Here is a 19233-nt window from a genome sequence, read left to right on the forward strand (position 1 = left end):
TTAAGCACATTGCTTTATTTAAGGGAACTGTATTTTAGAGAACATGAGAGACTATATAAATAGACTGTGTGACGTAAGCAAGTAGTAAACAGAGATTTAAATTTACTTAAGCTAACATTTTGCCAATGACGTGTGCATTAAAAACAGATTGGTTTGCCCTTTGCACAGCAGGGAATGGAAAATCAGTTTCTTTCTCACGTAGTCTCGCCATAGTTCTGTAATTTGCTCTCGCTATCACTCACTACAGAACCTCATCTTAGTAGCATATCTCAGTCAACCACTCTGGTATCTATCTATCTATCTATCTATCTATCTATCTATCTATCTATCTATCTATCTATCTATCTATCTAATCTAATCTAATCTATCTATCTATCTATCTATCTATCTATCTATCTATCCATCCATCCATCCATCCATCCATCCATCCATCCATCCATCCATCCATCCATCCATCCATCCATCCATCCATCCATCCATCCATCTATCTATCTACCAGCCAGCCAGCCAGCCTGCCTGCCTCCTGCCTAGTAATTAGGTATATGGGTCAGTCCCCTTGATTACATCTATCCAATTTTCAATTTGAAGTTAAAACATGAATTCTAAAGTCCATAAGTCATCATTTTCTTGGTATAGTTATTTATTAACCTTGCTTTCCTTGATGATCTTTAGTCTCTAATTTTATCCGAAGAATAATACATTCCAAAAATATTCAATGAAGATAAAAGTAAATCATGAGAAAACATACAACCAAAGATGAAAAGAAACAGAAAAGAAAAAAAATGGAAATAGAGAAACAACAAAAAATTAATAAGTAAGGAAAGATCATGTCAGTTTATAAATCATAGTGCACACATAGGTTCCATATAAGGTTACCCGTTTCCGTAGCTCAAAATGGTGCAACACTTTATCCTGATATGCATCAAGCCAATATTATTTGGAAATGGTGCATAAGTGCTGGAGTACAAGCCATTGGTCATCACAGTACATATGTGTAATATTATCATGTAATCCCTGTCATTGGGCTGAACAGTACTTTAAATATATTTAGCAGTATTAGAAATGAGGACACCAGTGCCACCCAAGTAAGGAAAAATAGGGCAAAAGACAAAGTATTCATATAGTATGAGACTCAAAGAGGTTGCAAGTCTATGCCTACCGAAGAAATATTATGGATGAGGTTCTTCATGACCTGGCTACGAATGGAATAGAAATGCCCAAAATATTTTTTACATGTATTTTTAATTTCTGATGCCATGTGAAGAAGAGATTAAGTCCAGAATATAGGGTCACTCAGTGACGGGTCACAGATACCGAAAAAGCAGATGATCCTGCTTTATAGGTGATCTGCAGGAAGAAGATTAGGTATCAGGAGTAAGTATGGGCACCCAATATGAGCAAGAGATGTATGAAACCTTATGACAGACTTGCCTGCCTGCCATTTCCTTCTGCACACCAGGTTGAAAATAATTAATGCACCTCCATTTTCACTTTTCAACTGGGTTAGGGAACAATAAGGAACCAACACACAAAATTAGAAGTTGCTCCTGTTGCAAGGATTCTGTTTTTGGAAACAGAGCTATGCCTGGGATCACATAACATCAGTATGTAGGGACTGAGTCGCTATACAACTTCAGTACCGATGGCCCTAAATCCTGACTCGCTCATAGTGCCTTACATGCCCTCCTAACCTTCCCAGAGTAGGAAATAATTTGGCACCGCAGAACAAAATGCTCTAGTCCCATCAGGGAACCCAGGTAACAGGTCTTCAACTTTTGTTCTCTCACTCATACATGTCCATAATATGCAACTGAAAGACACATGGACACTTTACAGTATTTATTGAAACTATCGTGCTCTATCATGAAGCAATTATGCTGCAATTAGGAAACATGCAACTTCGTAACATGATTTCATTATCAGTAGACTGTACACGATGAAAAGCCCTACCATAGTACATGATATATTTGCCTAAGCCTAACCTCAGTACGTGAGCACAATAATATAATACAAATCTCTGGGATTATATTTGGGCCCCATACCTGGCATTTGCCGTTAGCAGGTCTGCATCTCAGATTGCACACGGCTGGCATGCTTGTCCTTTGGTCTTTTCTCTGCAAGAAATTCTCCTATCTATTTTCAAAATGGCAAGTCTCGGCTTATATGATAAGAAATGCCATGATAGAAAGCAGCAGCTGGGTCTCCATGTTATGTCTATGTGTTAGGTGTGTTGGTGACCGACCACAGAGAAAAACAGGGCACAGCGCTGTGCGACCTTGTATGAAATGTTCAGACTGAATTCCAGCAGAAGAGCTGAATAAGAAAACAATGTGCATTCTATTTGTAAAATAATAATGTGGCACAAAAACAAATGTGCAACTTCGGAACGTGAGCAAAGCAAAAGCAGCCTACAACCGACAATTAGGCTAACATAGGGGAGAACTACAGTGGGCCCTATAGGGAACTCACAACACTCCAAAAACTAGTTCCACAGACAATGGAGGCATAATTTATAATTGAGTATAATTTACCTGATTCACAAAAAAACTGAGGTTCAGTTCATGTATGGGAGGGAGACGTGTGTGCTACGTATGCTATGAATTAGTTCACAAAAGACAGTAAATAACCCATGTTAACTTTCCTAATGTCTTCATGAGCTGGAGTCTAATGCCTTATAAACTAACCTTAAAATAAACCAGGTTGAGCAGGGCAGATTATGGGGGGACAGGGGAAGGAGATGGCAACCATGCGCACCATAGTGTCAAAAAAATGCAAATTAAGTGGCACATTATGAACTGAATTGAATTGTCCATTTCTAAAGCGCTCAGCTAATCACAGAGAGTGTCCCGGCGCTATTAGGGATGCCCCATGGGATAAGATCTGGGGATAGAGGCCATAATTCACTGCTAATCTCTGAACAAAAATGTCTTCAATTCCCTTCTAAATTTAGATTCTTCCCGTATCCGGCTGAAGTGATCAGGGAGTTTGTTCCACAGATTCACTGCTATAACCGTGAAAGAAGTGCCTCCCCTCCGCAGTTTCCGAAACTGCAGTGAGACAATTAAACCACTTGAACTTGATTGCAGCCGTCTCCCCGGGCAGTAAGCCTTGATGCGGTCCCTTAAGTACCTAGGTCCCATGCTGTGGAGGGCTTGATGTGTAAGGGACAGAGCTTTATACCTAATTCGCTGACGCATTGGCAACCAGTGCAGTTTAGCTCGTTATGCTGAGACTGATGAGCACTTTGGAATTTTGTATAGTAAACGGACAGCCATGTTCTGCATGACTTGTAGGCGCTTGATCAGATAGTCCGGGATACCAAGATTCAGGACATTAGCATAGTCCAGCCTAGATAAGATCAATGATCTAACCACTGTGATTTGGGCCTCATGAGGGAGCAGATAGAGAAACGTCCTCAGCATGTGAAAGATCTAGAAACAGGATTTCACCACCGCTGACACCTGTGTACTAAATGCAAGCTGTGTCAGACAGTACACCCACAATTTTTGCCACTGCAGTCGGTGGGGGTGGCAGGAGAACACTTTCATGCCAAGCCCCCACCCACCCAGGAAGGGGATATCATTCGTATAATAAGACATCCATCTTATCCGGATTGCATTGCAGTCTATTAGCCCTCAACTAGTCTAGCAGTGCTTCCATTCTGTTAGCAAAGGCAGTCTTTGCCCTCTCTGGCTCCCCTCGTATGTGAGCAGGAGTTGTGTATCATCCGCATAAGAAATGATCTTGATGTTATGAGATTCCACCAGATTTGCCAAGGGAGACATATAAATATTAAAGAGAGTAGGACTAAGGGAGGAGCCATACGGCACCCCTCATTTCAACTCTTTACCTCCCGAGGCAAATGGTTTAACCACTTGCTTGCAATCATTAAGAAAAGAGCCCATCCAACACAGCGCTGAGCCAACCACTCTTAGATGTTTTAACCTACGCCGCTGAATATGATGGGTCCTCGTGTCAAAAGCTGCTGACAAGTCCAACATCACCAGGGCCACATTGCGGCCAGAGTCCAGATTGAACTTGATGGACTCAGAGACCTCCTGCAACGTGATCTCTGTGCTATGGCTGGCACTGAACCCTAATTGCGAGGGGTGGAGCAGATTGTTTTCAGCTAAGAAGGAGGTAAGTTTCCGGTTTACCACCTTCTCCAACACCTTAGAAGCTGCTAGCAGCAGCGAGACTGGCCTAAAATTTGCTAAGCAGTCAGGGTCAGCATTAGCCTTTTTTAGTAAGGGAATCACCCTGGCCTTTTTCCAGTTATTAGGCACTATGCCTGAATCAAGGGATTTAGCAAATAGTGTCTGATGTAGTGGAGCAAAAATATCCGAGATTAACTTCAAAATATGGGGGGGGGGGATCAGATACATTGTGGACCCTGACTTTGCTGTTCGAAATGTTATGGGGTAGTATTATTCATTATTTTGTCATTTATATATATGTTAACACTGCCTGGGCAAAGATTTCACCTCATTAGTACCAGTTTAATAGTATATACCCAAATACAGCAATGAAGTCACGGGAAATTTGGCCTGTCAACCTTTATGAAGGGCCTTCCACTGCACCGCAGCACCTGTTGCTGCATTTTTAGTACTGTTTGAGCTAGCAATATTTTTTTTCGTTCAAACCTGGAGATTAGGCAGCAGATACTGGATTATGTGGCAAATACTGCAAATCCATAATTATGCAAAAAATGCCTCGGCTGCAAAATTGCATAACTAGAGTGGCCCTCATTATAAGCCATGAAGCCTGCGGAAGGTGACTGCAGTGAGACATGTCACCAAGAGTAGCTATGATTTGGGTCACTTATAGGGGCGAGAACAGTGAGCCCAAAACTGAGCATGTTATTCCCCAGCCACAGCAATAGTGCTTTCCATTGGGACACACGTTTTCCTTGATGTATATCAGTGTTTTTTTTATTATGACGGCATTAGAAGACATCTCACTGGCTCTCCATGTAATGAAAAATACTTCTATAATTTACTCTGTGATACAGATGGTATTGTTGCTGCCACAGCCTCTGGCCCAGGGGGCAATGCCAACCGATAGCGAGCCACAAGACCGGTGTGGGCCGGTTCGGTCCAGCGCCGGCTGCACCAACGGTGGTGCTGCAATTTTGAATTTTCGCGGGCAGGACAGCCACGATAGGTGTTTGGCCAGCAGGCTGGTTAGGGAGAGTGGGGCACCTGGGCAGTCGCGGGGGCAGCCACACGAGGATAAAACGGGTAGTGCATCCCCACATAGTTACCTGGTTTCCCTCGCCTGGCTGCCTCTGACGACCTTGTTGCTGTGCCCTCGTACTGGACCTTGCTGTGCTGCTGCTCTGAACGTGGCCGTAAAGCTGCCTTTTTTCCAACCCTCCCATCCCTATACACAGTCTTGTTCCATTTTGGGGCACGGAAGGAGTCATGTTTGGTCACAAAACAGGTGGACAACCTTGGCATCAGTAACTGACGTGCAGGAGAATTCTGAATTAGGAAGGCTTTTGGCTTAAAACCGGGACTCGGGTTGCTGTAGAGGTGTAGAGTACGGGTTGGGACTCCCGCTACAGCGATTCTGCCTTGTCTCTCACGGTTCTCCATTACATGGCCTCGGAGGATGTCAGGGGATGGCATCTGTGCCAGGGGTCCAAGGTATGGCCCAGTTGCCCAGGCCCATCCCCATTGGGCGCCGGGGGGGATCCCTTTTTGGGTTGGCTCTGGCATGGTTATGTTGGGGGTCCAGTTTTCATGATGAACCACGCTCCCTCTATCTTGAGGGGGCAGGTGAGTTTGCCTTGTGATATGCACCTTGCGGTATTGGGACCACAGTCCTGAATCATTTGGAATAGTCAATGTCTTGGTGCCTGGGGAGTGGCCAGTCATGACTCCTTTTGAGGATCTGTTGCTAGGAAAGGACATGTATTAGTTCCCCTGATCAAAGTCTCTTGATGTACATATTGTAAATGTCATGTGAAAGTTTGGATAATCAAATAATTGTGTTGATATAAAATGACGTGTTTATGTTGATTGTAATAAATACGGCCTGAGAATTGTATATTCTCTAATGCAGTGATGGTGTCTGCGTGTCTCTGTCTCCCTTAAAGGAATTCCCATTTGAGGGGAGGGATGATTTGGGTAGGTCTTGGGCCGGTCCCCCACCTGTGGAGGAATTGCCTGATGTTCCCCCCAAAACGTTGGCCTTTTAAACTTTTCTGATGTTTGTATTTCACACATCAAGTAGAAATGCAGAAGAGCTGAATGTGCCTGTATTGTTCAGATCAAAACCTACCATCCTGTGGAGATTTACATTTATGAATACATGTTTCACCTCTCAAAGAAGTTGCTGCTTTTCTATGGCACTTATGGATTGCAGTTGGGCACTTATTAATTCTGCTCACGTTTGTCCTTTCAGAAGGTTTGTTCGCAGTGGGATCAAAAACTACATACTGGGCTTTAAGTCTTCTGTTTTTGCCAGGTGGCACGAGAGCCTCAAACTAAGTATTAAAAAAGTTTTTAAGGTAAGTGAAAACACAACAGCTACAGCACCAGGCATCATCTAGTGCTCTCTCATCATTAATAAAGAAAAGTAAACGTTCATAAGCCTATTAGGTCTAGCTTGCAATTGAATCCTCAATAAATCATTAAACAAAGCCTGCTGCAGTGAAAAGCTAAACAAAAATGATTGCATTTCCGTATACAATGCATGCGTTAGATAAATAGTTTAATATGTGATGATTTACAGTAGATTCCATATTTATTTTCCATGATGTTTTCCCTTTTTCCAAGAATAAGACTGGCTTGCAATTCTTCGTAAGGCGGGAGTTTTTCACTTTGTTAAATTCGATTATAACGCTGGACTGACTGCCATTTACTACAAGTGCAAGTTTGCAAATATGTATTTAGACTCATTCATGCGTCTCCCTCACAATGATGATGCTATTAGTGAACCAAGAGGCAAGTCGGGTGCCAAGTGCCCAGTGTGGCTCGGGCTGTTATTATAGAGGGGTCATTTCTCATAGTCTAGTATCGCATGTACAAGAGAAGATTTTGTACAGCGCCTAGTTCAACTGATGTTTCTCAAGGTGCTCTGCGACAGGATGATGCAGAAAATGGAGGCACATGAAACAAAGCAATTGCTGCAGATCACACAAGCTGATCAAGCAGGGAAGCGGGGGCTGATCACAGGTTTCCTGGGTTCAAATTGTGCAACTCCTGGGACTAAATGGGTATCACTTCCCCTTTTAATTCAAAGATTAATGCTTTGCGGTGAGTTGTTTGAGATTCTACACTCTTACGTTAATGTACGAATTACATGTTAAATGAGGTTGGCAATAGAAGCCTTGCTGATTAAAATTACAAAGTTAAGTCAAGTGAAGACAATGGACTGTCATTTTAATGATGATGACACCAGCTTCCCCTGACTTAAAGACACCATTTAGAAGAGGCCCAAGACCCCAGGAAAGGCTATTACACCTCCCAGCAAAACAAAAGGCCTGGCACAGCCAACACCATGTGAGTTATTCCCATCAACGGAGGTGAAGAGCAGCGCTCAGTAGGAGACAGACTTTTGTGACAAAATTCGCACTGTGCATGCATTTTAAATTACCCCATTGGGAGATACAAAGGGGCTCTGAGGCTCCTGACAATACCCCCTTTTCAGTGCTTAATTTGTGTCAATGGTTTCCGGTGCTCAACACTGGCACTTAATTGTCAACACCGGCACTTATGACAGTCTGCCACATAGTTGTTCATTAATTCAATATACATTAAAAGTGACTAATATATTCTGCCTAAACCAATCCTACCGCTTGATGGGCCTGGAATAGTCTGAATTGTCACACTTGAGAGAGTGTTATAGCAAGAGTTGTGTTGGTACTGTCATTGGCAGTGCTGGCAGGGGCAGTGCGTGTGCAAACTGCAGTGGCCTTATGATGAGGGCCCTGGCACTTATGTTATTACATATTAAGTACTGCCGATTTTGTAGAAAGTCCATGATGATGTAGTGCTGGGCAACGCCTCTCCCATGAAAACATACAAATGAGATCAGGGAAGGGAGGGCGCAGTATAGAGTTCCGGAAACTCCTTGTTGACCCGTGTGTCTTGCGATATCTCAGGGTACTGTCTCATCAAAACAGGTAGAGAGGGCATCAATTGGCAGTAGGGCACTTAAGAAAAGGTTAGCCTGGGCAAATGAAATGTAGTCAGAGGGTTTCTTATTTAGAGTGCCTTGTTGTGGTGCTGTGGGTGGGTGAAGGACTGAAGGAGACACCGAGGTCCGTGAACCACTAGGCCCCAGCAAAAATATTTTTTCTGATAATAACAGCCCCTTGATAAGCTGTGTCAGCCTCCCAGGAGGGTGCAGATGTCATTTCCTCTGACCCCACCCACTCCTTCCACATCCTGCACATGCTAGGGTGTGCATTTTGAAGTGCAAGAGACCTGATTCGTCTAAAGCAGTGATGCTCAAAGTATGGCCCGGGGGCACTTGCGGCAATCGTGCCCCCCCCCCCCCCCCCGTTGAACAGCAGCATGAACTGCTGTTTAGTTGCTGAGCACTAGCATTTAGAAAAAAATTATAAATTAATGGGCAAGCATCTATTAACCTGCAAATAAATGCTTGCCCGTATATATAAACATTTTTACACCTCCTCACACACTCCCTGACCCACCCAGCCCTCCTACCGCTACATTGCTGGCTTCAGTGCAGCCCTCGGTCACACCACAGACTGTACTTTGTAGCCCCTGGGCAAATGTTTGTGAGTACCCATGGTCTAAAGGTAGGCAGAGAATGCACCTTTTTCACAGGGCTGCATAACACCAGGCTCTGTGAAACCTCAGTTGCTCCAGAGTAGAACATTTGAAGGAGGGCATGGACTGCGCTATGGTAGGGGGGTTGTGAAAGCGTATTTCTGTCAGCACTACTAATGCCTCGAAATAGTGTTTTTAAGAGAAACTGACTTTTTCTCCCACTATCTGATGTCTTAGCCTATCTCCCCTCAGTGGGTGTCTAGGCTACAGAGTGGGCATGGGGGGGGGACAAGAATTCACACTGAGTTGAGAGGGTGAGCAGCATGTAGAAGCTACAGATCGGCTTGGCTCACTTTGGACTCAAGGATCCAAGAGGACCTCAAGCTGAGTCAGAACCACCCACTGGGCTCAAGCCTGGCTTGTGCCTTGAGCGGCTCGCACACTTCGATGAGAGGCTATAAACCAAGACCATGCTGGATCCGGCCGCAGCATCGCTGTCAACGTACTTCACTCTCCATTTATTTTACCACATAAATGGTGCTTTGTTCCAAGATAGTTTGGTACCTGATAATCCTGATTGTAAGACTGTGACAATCTTTCAAGAACATCGAGGTCTTGGGGGACTGCAAGTCTCAGTGGACATCTTGGGTGGCCCTGATTATATAAACCACATCTATCCCGAATGTTTTTTGCTAGGCAATAATGCCTGATGGGGGAACGGAAGCAGGTTGCAGATACACCCAAGGAATTGTACTTGATTTCCAAACATGGAGGAAGGCTTCCACAATCTGAACCTAGATAGAGCCCTTAGGCCCCGGATCCCCCAGCATGCTCCACACCCGCCTCCCCACCAAACAATCACGTGGGAAACTGGTGGGTGTAAAAAAGGCCATGTTTAATCACACTTCATAAACATGACAAGTAAATTATTATACATTTCTCAAATTATGAGCAACATTTTTCCTTTATTATCCACTCTTCCTCATCAACTTTTATTATACGTTTCAACTTGCATTTGCTCATAACTTCTTGATTCCCCCAGCACCAAGGAGCCTTCAGGTTCGCATCCCCCAGGTAAAGATGCCCGCGCCAGGTGCAACCCACCTGCGCCCCCGAGCGATGGGCCCCAGCCCTCGGGTCCTTGTCCGCCATTTCCAGGGCCCCACCTCTCATCCACCATGCTGCTAGGAGGCTCGTACCTGACGTCCTCGCCTCCCCAGCCGGTGGTCTCCATCCCCCTGCGGAGAGCTTACCCTCTCTCCCCTCAGTGCTGGCCTAGGGAGTGCGCAAGGCGGACTCCACTCCATTTTTCCAGTCTATCAGTGTTCAAATGTCTCTTTTCCGCAACACACACCTCCAAATCACTGCCTTAAGGGACGGGTGGGTGGGAGATTAAAGCAGGTTAACAAAGGGACTGGGAGTGGGTGAGCAGGTCCGGTGCTGGCGGGGAAAGAGGCCGAGTTGTCCGAGTCCCAGACCTAAATAGGTCATGGCCTCTGCCCCCACACCCCCACCGGACGTGCGTCACCCATCTCTGACCCGGAAGTACTTCCCGGGCTGGCTGCCTATAGGGCAGCCCCCCGGGACCTTCGGCCAATGGCGGCGCGGTGTGGGCCGGGGGGCCGGGCCCTAAAGGCCGGCTCGTCTAGCCTCGCCATTTGTATAGGCCCCGGATCCCCCAGCATGCTCCACACCCGCCTCCCCACCAAACAATCACTTGGGAAACTGGTGGGTGTAAAAAAGGCCATGTTTAATCACACTTCATAAACATGACAAGTAAATTATTATACATTTCTCAAATTATGAGCAACATTTTTCCTTTATTATCCACTCTTCCTCATCAACTTTTATTATACGTTTCAACTTGCATTTGCTCATAACTTCTTGATTCCCCCAGCACCAAGGAGCCTTCAGGTTCGCATCCCCCAGGTAAAGATGCCCGCGCCAGGTGCAACCCACCTGCGCCCCCGAGCGATGGGCCCCAGCCCTCGGGTCCTTGTCCGCCATTTCCAGGGCCCCACCTCTCATCCACCATGCTGCTAGGAGGCTCGTACCTGACGCCCTCGCCTCCCCAGCCGGTGGTCTCCATCCCCCTGCGGATAGCTTACCCTCTCTCCCCTCAGTGCTGGCCTAGGGAGTGCGCAAGGCGGACTCCACTCCATTTTTCCAGTCTATCAGTGTTCAAATGTCTCTTTTCCGCCACAAGGGAGACTAGGGCCCTCAGGTCCGTCGCCCTTCCCCCCTGCAGCCAAGTTCATCACAAATGACCAGATGTCATTAATCCAGGCGTCCATACCAATGTCCGATAAATGCACCCCATCCTGGTGAAACATTTCAGATCCCGAGATCATCCTGTGCGGGAGATGTAGCAAGCGGCCCTTTCCTGAGCACATCTTTGCCAATTCCCCGTTGAGACGCCTCACAGACACATTTACTGGATACGGCCGGATTCCATTGCCCCACCATCGTCGTGGGATCATGCATGACCATGCTATCCTGGCCTGGGGGAAGGTCCGCCCCAGCCAGGCAAATTCCGTGAGCAGTGCTTCCTTGACTGCAAGGCGGCCCCTGTCTACCATGTCGTTGCCGCCCAAGTGGATGATGACCAATGCGGGAGACTGCCCCTCACGCCCCCTGATGTCTTCCACAAGTCGCCGCAGGTGCCGGATCCGCATTCCTCCCACACCATGCCACAAAAATTCCGTCCCTTCCAGCCCAGGTGGCTTCCGCACTCGCCGCTGCCGCAGTCGCACCGCTGCTCGCCGAACGAACGAGTGTCCCAATACCCACACCACCTTCCCTGGCATACTAGTAATCGGAGAAGAAATAGAAAAGTCAGGCAAGAGCATGGCATTATATGACGTCATAGTAATTCAGGCCTTACGTATCGTTTAAAGCAGTCGGACGACCAACGGCCCACCTTCTTCACAGCCTTGGAAGACAGCCCTGCCCCTGCTGCCAATGTGGCAGCCCCTATCCTGAATGAATGGGATGAATAACCAGAATCCCCAAGGTCCAGGTCTACCAGGGCCACCCGCAGTACAGCTTTGAATTGGTACTGCGACACACACTCCCCTCCCTCGTGAATGAACAAGGCTTGACTCTTTCCCCCAGGGCGGATGGCCAGGTATGCCTGCATACAGGCTACCGGGCAAACAGGCGCATCCGGCGCCGGGCACAACTGGATCAAAGCCCCTTTCCCTAGCTGGTCGGTCTTAGACTTTCTCAGGAGTATTTCCAGGGTCCCTGCTCTAAGACTGGTATCCCCGAACTGCAGCCCTCCACTGTGATCATTGCGGGATGATCCCACGATCTCCCCCAGGCGGAATGCCCCATAAAAGGCTAAAGAGAAGACTGCCGAAAATAATGTGCCCTCGAAAGTAGAGGTGCACAGTCTAGGGAGGGCGTCTAGCATATTCTTTAAGGTCCCCACCTCTAAAGGCCGTCTACTGTCTCGCTTGGGGCCTTCCCTCCTGGCCCACCCCGTTAAGGCTCTTTTGACCACATAAGACGTCCCTGGATCATACAAGCCTGCTAATCTGGCAAAAAACCCTACGGAAGTTACGTGTGTCCTGGCGTAAGAGAGTGACCTGCCCTGATCACTGATTTGCTGAAGGAAGTGAAACATTGCTTGATCAGAATGCCAACATGAGAAACCCGCCTCCTGTACCACAGTCCTGTAATACAAAAAACTCTGTTGATATGCTTTCCGAGTGCGGTCACTCAATGAGGCACCTACCAGCCCCGCTAAAGCGGGGCTCCAATCCTCCACAGTGATGGTGGAAACACTGTCCTCTGATCCTCTGCTCCGGGATGGAACCTCCGAAAATCCTGCATCTTGGAACGAGACAAAGCATCAGCAGCATGATTGTCAACACCTGGTATGTGTGCAGCCTTGAACATCAAATTCAACTTCAAACATGCTAACACCAGCTGTTTCAACAATCTCAGCACATTCTTACACGTGGCCCCCTGTCTGGTAATGGCTTCAACCACAGACATGTTGTCTGACCAAAATATCACTGATCTGTTCCTGAAGTGCTCTGCCCACACGGACACAGCTACCACTATGGGAAACAACTCCAAAAAGGCTATATTTTTTGTCAAACCATTCAGGTGCCACTCTTCTGGCCACTCTGCCCCGCACCATTTAGGCCCGAGGATAGCCCCAAAACCGATGCTGCCTGCAGCATCCGTGAATAGTCCCAACTCTGAATTTGACACCGGTGCGGAAGGCCAGACAACTGTGCCATTGAAATTTTTTAAAAAGTCACGCCACACCCTCAAGTCCCCTCTCACCTCTGCCTGGAGGCGTACTCTGTGGTGCTTTTGAGTTAGGCCCACCATCGCCCTGGCAATAGATCTAGAAAAAGGGCGACCCATGGGGATGATCCTGAGGGCGAAGTTCAGCTGACCAACCAAGACCTGGAGCTGGTGTAGAGTCACTTTAGGGCCTGCTAAGGCCGCATCAATGGCCTGGGAAAAAGCCTGGACCTTGTCGGGAGGTAGCCTGCATTCCCCAACCACTGTGTCAATCTCAATTCCAAGGAAAGTCATGCATGTAGCAGGGCCCACCGTCTTGCCCGGGGCCAAAGGAATATTAAACTCTCTGAACAAGGCCACCAGTTGGTCCAACGCCTGTTTACATGCTGTTGACGCGGCTGGTCCCATGACCATGAAGTCATCCAAATAATGAACCACATCCATGCACCCTGTCCTATGTGAAAACAACCATTGGAGCATGCAACTCAAGGTCTCAAAATACCTGCAGGAGACCGCGCACCCCATGGGCATACACTTATCATAGTAAAACTGTTGGTTCAGTTGGAATCCCAACAAGTGATAATCCTCGGGGTGTACAGGTAACAGGCGAAAAGCAGATTCTATGTCCGTCTTGGCCATGATGGCACCAGGCCCTAGTGACCTCACTTTACTCAAGGCTATGTCAAAAGACGAGTAAGTCACTGAACACAGGGCCGGGTCGATAGCGTCATTCACCGACTCTCCTTTTGGAGCTGATAAGTTATGAATCATTCTAAATTGACCAGGCTCCTTCTTCGGCACCACTCCCAGAGGAGAGCAGACGAAGCCAGGGAGTGGGGGGGCCCGGAACGGGCCCGCCACGCGCCCCACACTAAGCTCCTTCCATACTTTCAACTCCACCACTGCAGGCCGCGCCCTAGCAGATAATAGGTTATTGCAAAAACTGACAGGGGGGACTCCCAGTGCCGGAATGCGGAACCCCTCCGAGAACCCCCAGTACAATAATTTGGCTGCTGACCGGTCCGGATACTGGTTCAGCCAAAAAACCAGTTTCCCGATGTCTACAGGAGTGGGCAGCTTATGGCTGAGAGGGCTTCACCTCTTTGCCCCCCCCTCCCCGCTCCTTGGATTTTTTAATGCATTTGAATTCGGGGTGCGAGGGGTGCCCGCAAAAGGAGCATGCGTGCTTGAATTTGCACTTGTCAGCGGGCCAGGTGCACACTTTCCTATTGAATTGCCAACATGTCCCTCGCTTCTCTCCCGGCCCCCCTTGGGATGTCCGAAAGGGCTGCCTATTGTTCTGCGACCCGCATGCCTTGGCATTCACACTTTCTAGCCATACGTTGACCTCCACCTGGTCCCAACCCATGTCAGGGTCCTGCACCTTCTCCCACCTGAAATCCCTATCGTAATCCAGCCAGGCAGTTCCACCATGCGTCGTGTGCGCCTTCAAAATCCTATGCATATAGTATACCAGCGGCCCTGCCAACTCCGGCTTTTTCTCTATGACTACTGTGATAAACACCTGGAAACCAAAGAGCCAATTTGTGATAGATTCTTCAACCCTAGGTCTCTTATCCTTAAAAGAGCTGTCCTTTCCCTCCTTGTCTTTGCTCTCCACCTCCATTCTTTTGGGCCTAATCAATGCAAATATATCCACGAATTCACCCTTCCAAATTTTTTCCCGCATTTCGGGGGATACGTGAGTGGCCAGGCGGCCTGGCTTAGATAAAACATATCCCTGGCCTCCTCCAGCCTTCGCCCCCCCACCGGGCTCCGGATCCCTACCCTCAGGCTTACCTCCTGAAGTACTGGGGGCGCTTGCAGAGGCCGCCCCCACCGGAAGCGCAGCAGGGACATTCAAGGATTGTGCTTTAACCAACAACGCTAACTGTTCTCTGATCTCGCCCAATGGGCCTTCGTCCCTTTTCCCTGGGGCCCAAGGCGCGACTGCCGCTGTTATGGTTGGCGCCACTGCTACGGGCGGGGGAGGGGGCCCTATACTTGGTGCACGAGTGAGTGCTTTTAAAGCATTTAGAATTTCCCCCAAAGCGCCCCCAGACCCCACGCCCCCGGGTTGGGGCGGGGCGGGAGGGCTCGCCTCTACAGGCGGGGGCACAGCCGCTTTTTCAGGCACCACCGGGGCAGATCCCAGCGCTGCTATGGCCCCCAGAATTTCCCTCAAAATCCCGTCCGTAGGTTCAGTGGCCGGAGGTACTGCTGGGGTACCTGGTGTAGCCGGAGGGACTACTGGCACTTGTGGTGGAGAGGGAGGGACAATCGTTATCACCGGCTCCAAAGGAACCCTAGGAGGGGGGGTCGCTCCCTTATCCCCACCGCTCCCCTTCCCTTTCTGCTTACGTTTGCTGTTAGGCTTCTGCGCTCTCGGCTTTTTGGGCAAAGGAGGGAACGCTGCTTTGGGCGGGACCCCCTGCCTGCGTGGGCGCTCTACAATGCTCGGGGGCCCTCCCTCAGGGTCGGAAGGAAGCTCCTCGGCCTCCCCCTCGCTACTCTCGTCCTCCCTATTAAACTTTTGTAATAACATGGACAATAGCTGCGCGATTTCAGGATCCTTGTCCTTGCGCTTGTGGCTCTGCCCCCTGGCCGACATGCTGGAGGCTAACAAAAAACCGCTTTCGGTTCACTTGCTCCCACTCCCCTTTCCCTCGCCTACCACGCCACCAGGCAACGGCGCCGGAGCTCTCCTACCTTCTTCTAAGGCAGCTGTGCGCGAGCGCGGGCCCGCACCACGCCCTCCGCTCCTAGCACCTTACAAAGGAGGTGGCGGGAGGGGGCGAAAACCTTGTTCCGGACACCCGCGCCCGCCCGCAGCCTCAGCAAACCCCGGCACCTCACCTGGAGACCTGGTCGGCGCTCTCTCCTCCGCAGCTCGCCTCGGATCGTCCACACTCCGCTTTCTCCTTCGAACGACAAGCGTGGGGACGGACTATGGGGCGGGGAAGCTACTGGGTCGTCTAAACTCCGACGAAGATTAAAGATTAAAGCAGGTTAACAAAGGGACTGGGAGTGGGTGAGCAGGTCCGGTGCTGGCGGGGAAAGAGGCCGAGTTGTCCGAGTCCCAGACCTAAATAGGTCATGGCCTCTGCCCCCACGCCCCCACCGGACGTGCGTCACCCATCTCTGACCCGGAAGTACTTCCCGGGCTGGCTGCCTATAGGGCAGCCCCCCGGGACCTTCGGCCAATGGCGGCGCGGTGTGGGCCGGGGGGCCGGGCCCTAAAGGCGGGCTCGTCTAGCCTCGCCCTTTGTAATATAGAAATATAAGATGCGTGCTATTGTACCGGAATCTAACAAGAACAGCCAAACTATTTGGCCCTACTTTGAGGTCTACTACAGAGATACAAAAGGTACCAGGACTCTGGACCCTGTGATGTAATAGAAGCCAAGCCGGTGGCCTTTGAGCCTCAAATTCAAGACACTATAGATATAGCTTGGCTGGAGCTAATGATTCCCCTATGAGATAATAGGAAGAACTGGAGGAGAAATATAGTCTAATGTACAGGCTGTGACCGAACAGATGTGAGAAGACAGTTTGTAGCACTGTTATTGAGTAGGTGTTAATAAAGCTAGAGACTTGATTGTTGCTCCCTCAGGATATCCCACCTTCTGGACTGAGAACTGGATGGAACTCTTCAAAGTATCGACAACAGCTAACCCAGAAAATCTGAATAATTTTTGATCAATCACAAACATCCCTACTCTGGCAAAACTCCTTAAGAAATGTGTCCATGAACAACTGTGCAACCACATTAAGGAATTCCAACTTCTTGATCAATTCCAATCGGTCTTCCGTCCCGGCCACAGCACTGAAACGGCCATCACTCATATGGTGGACAACGCTCTCACAATGCTTGACCAGAATGAATCTTGCCTACTAATACTACTCGACCTCTCATCTGCGTTTGACACTGTCATACATGACTGAGCCTTTTGGAATCTAGGATGAAGCTCTCAGGTACTGTACTAAAATGGTTTGCCTATTTTCTCAATAACAGAACGCAGAGAGTTAAATCCAATCAAACTCTATCCAATCCCAGTCCCTGCACTCTGGGGGTGCCCCAAGGGTCCTCTCTCTCCCCCACGCTCTTCAACCTATTCATTGAACCTCTTACTGTAATCCTCAAAGCATCTAACATGCAATATCACATGTATGCGGATGACACCCAAATGTACATGAAAATCTCTTTCCCTGAAGATGTCAAGATACTCAATGGAACCCTGCACAAAACCCTAAATTGGCTAACCTCCAACCATCTCAAACTAAACGCCCTTAAACGGAATTCTGCCTCATCTTACCCACTAAGCAAACCCCCATTGTGGAGAAATATCTGAAAAACTTCTCCGCTCTCAAATGCACACCACACATCCGATTCCACGAAGTCGCTGGGATTAGTGCTGGATAAGAACTTAAACATGCAGAATCACATCAGGTCATCTGCCAAATGAGCGAACTTCCAACTCAACATCCTAAGAAAACTCAAACCCTACCTTCACCAAGATGACTTCAAGTATACAGTGCAAGCGCTAGCCATCTCACGACTAGACTACGGCAGTGCCACTCTCTGCGGGCTACCGAGACACAGATTAGCCCCTTCAGAGCATCTCTGAATGCTGCGACTAGGCTCATCACTGGCTCCAAGAAAACCAACCACATTTCTCCGGACCTGAAATCTCTTAACTGGCTTCTGTTTGAGTCAAGGATTCAATTAAAAATTGCATGTATGACCCATAGAGCACTGCCTTTGAACACTCCTCTGTACCTGGCAAATAAGCTCGAACTATCAGGTGGCTCCTGGTCCTCAAGGAGCTCCAGTACATTGCTGCTCAAGCCGAAGAGATTTAAGAAAATGAAAACCTACAATTGTACATTCTCAGGTATTGCCCAGAGAATCTGAAACTCCCTTCCTCTGGAAACGAGACTGATTCCTTTAACACTTGCCTTCAAAAGGGAAGTGAAAGCTCTACTGATTAGCACTGCGCTGAGCTAGAAGCTTTTCTCTTTTTGTCTTCTATTGTGTACAGCAGATTAATTTGCTACCTGGCAAATGGTATGGCCCCATTGCCGGCCTCTAATATGTGATTTTGTACTTGATGTTATTTCTATATATCATTACTTTTCTCCCTCAACTATCTACCTATGTCTTCCGCAACTCTTATGTAAAGCTCTCTGATACCCACATGGGTCATGTTTGCGCTTAAAAAAAAAAATAAGTATCAGTTTGACAGGATTCACTTTCGAAACCCTGAGAGAGTCATCACTTGAATCAAGCATTGTTAGGTATTTGTGGAGGGAATAATGAACAATGATTGTGGAGAAGCGTGGCTCAGTGGTTAGAGGCGGCAGACCCGGAAGCTGAGATCAGCCGTGGACCAGGATTCAATTCCCCGCCTCGGCGGGTCTCGGGCTCAAAAATTCCACGGACTCGACAATTCTCGCTCTGGTGCCTACTCGACTCACGGGGTCACACTCTGCGACTCTGGGCAATAGCTTGCTTAATCTCCACTACGGCCCCTCGCGGTGGGATGCCTGGCTTTCACCTAGTGAATACCCTGCTGGGGTATCTCACAGGGGAATACCAGGACGGGTTCCCTAAGCAAGCGCCTTGAGACCCCTGGGTGATTCGTGCGCTATATAAATCGAAATACATTTACATTTACATTTGTAGTCATAACTAGAGATTGTGCAGTTTCTAAGTCGACGTTTCCAGTCGGTCTATAATAGTATAGCAAACGCTGAGCAAAGAGTCGTGGCCCACATAACCACTCCCCTGTCCCCTCGCTAATCTGATGGCTTGGAACGGCGGCAGGTATGCTTATCAGATTCACCCTAATACGGCGCAATTTCCTTGATTTAGCACCGGGAGCACATTTTAAATTAAAAGGTGCCCATGACACAATCAAGGAAAATGCGCCATATGTGTAATCCGACCTCCGGTGTCAGGGGCATGCTTGCATGCAATGAATTCCAGTGGAACAAGTCGTATCCACTTGCGCAGGTTAAAGGGCAGGGCACCCTCTTGCTAGCATGTGGTAGCAGGGTCAGACTGGCATATAGGACAATCAGGCAGCGCCCGATGCGCTGGTCTCTTAGGTCAGTGTGCCGGACCATTTTTTTGGCTGCTTTTGGGACTGTTTTATGGTCTGCTGGGCTAGTATTTTTAGGTTTCGCCCTGGCGTTGCAACTGTGTAGCAGTTGCTCCGCCCAG

The sequence above is a fragment of the Lissotriton helveticus genome, chromosome 3_1 (assembly GCF_964261635.1).
Source record: "Lissotriton helveticus chromosome 3_1, aLisHel1.1, whole genome shotgun sequence".
Taxonomy (NCBI): domain Eukaryota; kingdom Metazoa; phylum Chordata; class Amphibia; order Caudata; family Salamandridae; genus Lissotriton; species Lissotriton helveticus.